The sequence below is a fragment of the Physeter macrocephalus genome, chromosome 3, assembly GCF_002837175.3.
Source record: "Physeter macrocephalus isolate SW-GA chromosome 3, ASM283717v5, whole genome shotgun sequence".
Lineage (NCBI taxonomy): Eukaryota > Metazoa > Chordata > Mammalia > Artiodactyla > Physeteridae > Physeter > Physeter macrocephalus.
Window position 1 is genome coordinate 25,298,239 of NC_041216.1, and position 4,136 is coordinate 25,302,374.

Sequence of the window (4,136 nt, forward strand, 5' to 3'; positions counted from 1 at the left end):
GTGTCTTAGCTGGTTGTTGTGAGTAATAATGAAGGAAGCAATCAGCAAGTATACTGCCCTAGAAGTGCTGCACGATTTTGTGCCCCAGAGGGAAGAAACAGGCAAGACACTCGAGCCACGTGAGATGCCGGGACAGGATGTCGGAGGCTCTGCCCCGCCGTGTCGGCTGGTAAGGGCTGCCGGGGTAGCAAGCTCTCCGGCCCCCGGAGCTGGCCTGCTCATGGGTGTTGAAGGAAAAAGGCACACAGCCTGGGCCATGGGTGGTTTCTGGCTGGGAGAAGTTTGCACATAGGAATGATAATCACCGGTGTTTATGAGCACCTACTGTGTCTGAAGCCCTGTCCTAAGCATCCTAAACGTATTATCTCAGGAGCAAGAGTCTGTTGTTATCCCTGTCTTGCAGAGAAGAAACAGAAGTACAAAGAGCAGAAGTAACGAAGGATGGGAATTCCCTGGTGGTCCAGTAGTTAGGGATCTGCGCTTCCACTGCAGGGGGCACAGGTTCGATCCCTGGTTGGGGAACTAAGATCCCACAAGCCACACAGCATGGCCAAATAATAATAATAATAATAATATATATATATATTTTTTTAAGTAACAAAGGATGCAGTCTATAGAAAGAGGGCCCAAGCAGTATGGCTCCAAACTCTGTACTCTTTTTTTTTTTTCTTAAATTTTTGGCTTCACCCTGCGGCATGTGGGACCTTAGTTCCCTGACCAGGGATCGAATCTGCACCCCCTGCATTGGAAGGCAGAATCTTAACCACTGGACTGCCGGGGAAGTCCCCAGACTCTACTATTAACCGGGGGCTCGTGTCCTTAGAGATGGGCCTAGGGTGGTGTCACTGTCCTGCAGACCCGCTTTGCCGAATGATTTGAACGTGAATACCCTCCACTCTCTCTCTGCATGAGGCAAATTTCAAATGCAGTCATACACTTTGGAGAATGTTCCTGTGTGGGCATTAGGAGATGTGTCTGCCTTGGGGAGAGTTTTTCTTTTCAGCTGAAGCCGGGCCCAGGAAGTTGATGAGGATGAGAAGCTGGTGGTGTTTTCTGCTCTGGTGGCTGATGAGAAAGGTTCCTCTAAGGGAGCTCAGCTGAGACAACAGTTCGATTCTCTGGGTCCCACCAGCTCCACCTACCGAAGCCAGCTTTGGGTCCAGCGAGCTGGGAGGCCAGCTGGATTACCATGGCCACAGCAACGCGACCCAAGCCACCAGAAGATGGAGAACCAAGACACAGTGGTGGCTCTTCCAGGTCTTGGACCACGAGGCACGCCCAAGGCCTCCAGCGAGCCCGGGATAACCCATCAAGGGGCCCTGCACTTCCCCAGAGTCTGCTAAACCAGCCTTGAGTCCTTGCCTTTCTGCCCTGGTGTCCGTGCTCGTTGACATTGAGCTGTGAGTTCCCCGGTTCTCTGTCCCACTGATTTTCTCCATTGTTCTCCAATCTGGCGCTTATAGGAATTCACCCATGTCCCAGAGGCGAAACCACGTGCCAGTGGCTGACGCCTCTCACCCCGATGACTAAGACAAGCCTCCAGGGTCCATGAAGCGATGGGTAACTTTCATGCAGACCAAGGACAGCACTTGCTGTGACCGCCCCCCCCAGCCTCTGCATGTCCCCTGCTGCTACCCTCCCAGCCACTGCCCAGGGCACCTCCCCTGCTGGGGGCACCTGGACCCCATCCCTTGGCTCTGTCTTGCCTTTCTCAGTGCTTCTGAACGCTGGAGGAGAGAGGAGCCCATTTCCATTCTGACCACTTTATAAGAGCCAGAGGGCTCTTAGATAGGTTTTCTGGGATTTGGAATTGACCCTTGGTCTTGACACACTCTGAGGGATAGGCCCCTCCTCCAGCCTAAGCCAGTCCTGTTTCTCTTATTGCTGGAGAGCAAAGCGAGCAGCCAAAGCGGATTCCTGTGGGAACTGTTCTGTTCCTCCTCTGCTCCAAGGGCTGGCTTCAGAGATGGTCCCTTTGTCATGCACATTGCACTGGCCACGCCCACGCCCACGTGGCCAAAGCTCCCCCTCTGCTGCGCCACGCCCCACCCCCACCCAGCAGTGCGGGGGCTGCAGCGCGGCCACCAAATGCCTGGGATGCCGGCTGCAGTGACAGAGCGGGCCCCGATCCCTCACGGGAGTTTTGACCGAGGCAGCATTTGGGATCGCTTATGAGCTGAAATCTTTACATTTTTCCCCAGTTTTAGGCTGAAGTAAAGAATGCCTGCCTTTTCCAACCACCAACCGATTCAGGGGCTTGAACTTCTAAAACAAAGGGACCACACGCTTGGATTATGATCTAACTAGCCTATAAATTTGAGTTCAGGTAAAATCATTTGCAAAGTAACCTCTTTTCCTACCTAGCTTTGCTTTTAGTTATGTCAATACAGAAACAAGAAAAATGATCCTTCTCTGACAGGCAGAGGTCACCTGTAGACATTCCTGGATAATCAAGTCAGGAAACAGAAACAGCAGACAGTCTTTGCTTCCGTGTGGGTCTTGGATAAAACTGATGTCTTAGAGTCCGCCTGCCAATGCAGGGGACACGGGTTCGTGCCTCGGTCCGGGAAGATCCCACATGCCGCGGAGCGACCGTGCCTCCCCTCTTCCCCCACTGGCCCAGAGCAGAGAGTGACACACAGAGCAGGTGCCCAACACAGGCCAGTGTTCACACAGGGCCCACACATCGGCTCCAGCAGATCCCAGGAGTCCTTGCAGTGAGCCAGTTCTCAGAAAAGGGAAGAGCGCTGAGAGGACACAGGGCAGGCGGAGGGCAGGGCTTAGAGGGGGCGGAGATGGTCTAGCAGCACGGGGTCTGCCAGGGCCAGCGCAGCCAGGGGTCAGTGGGAGCCAGGTAGCCGGGGCTGGGGTCAGAATGGACACTGAGGGGAGCCCAGGACGGCCCAGCCTGCACCCAGTGGGAACTGTCAGCTCCCTGGGCTCTCAATGGACCCCATCCACCAGGCCTGCCTGGGGGATTAAAGCAGTACTTACCTGTCTGAGGTGAGCTTCATGAGGGTGTGACCCAGTGTGGAGTAGGTGATGAAGGACATCCGCAGGTTAGGGCTGGGGAGGAAGCATAGGCTCATAAGAAGCCATGCACACTGGTCAAAATGAACATCAATGAGCAGCCAGGGAGGGGTGCATGTCAATTTCCCTCCTTCCACCCCAACTCTTTTGCTTTGTGCATTTCTCGAATCCTGGAAGTTTCATTCCTTTTGTGAAGGATTCGGAGGCCTATAAGATGTGTGATCTTGCTGCAAGTGAGTGCTGAGATGGCATCATGTTCCGTCCCTACACTCCCAACACCCCCAAAGTCCCTCTCTCTCTCTCACACACACACACACACACACACACACACACACACACACACACTCGTGTGCGCGCATATGCACCCTGGCCTCGAATTTGGGGAGTTCAAAGTCCAGTAAGTTGAGGATATCCAGACCCGGGGCAGAGTGCACTTGTGCTTTTGAGAACGAATGGGCAGATTCTAGTTTGTAGTTGGTGGGTCGGAGAGAGGGATCAAGAATTTCATGGTTGGACTTGGCGTTTGGAGGCAGGTGGAGTTAGACGCAAATTTTATGTTTTGGGGGGAAAGTATTTGATCTTCTTAGACTGTGAGGCAAAGTGAGGGTTAAAAATATATATTTGATTTAAAAATATATATGCATATATATTTAATAAGCTCTGTGGATCATACTAATATCAATTTCCTGGTTTCAGTATTGTCCTATAGTTACACAAGGTGTTACTTCTGGGAGAAACTGGCTGAAAGGTACACAGGATCTCTCTGTAGCTTTTTTTTTTTTTTTTTTTTTCAATTTTCTGTAAATCCATGATTATTTCAAAATAAAAAGTTACAACATAGATATTTATATTGACAAAATGCTGTGTGGCACCCTGGATTGGATCCTGGAACAGAAGAAGGACATGAGTAGAAAAACTGGAAAACCCAAGAAAGATCTTTAACATTTGCCAATGTTAATTTCTTAGTTTTAACAACTGTACCATGGTTGTGTAAAACGTTAACATTTAAAAGAAACTGGGTAAAGGATATGAGGGAATTCTCTGTGCTATCCTTTGTAACTTTTCTGTAAATCTAAAATTATTCCAAAATAAAAAGTTTATTAAAA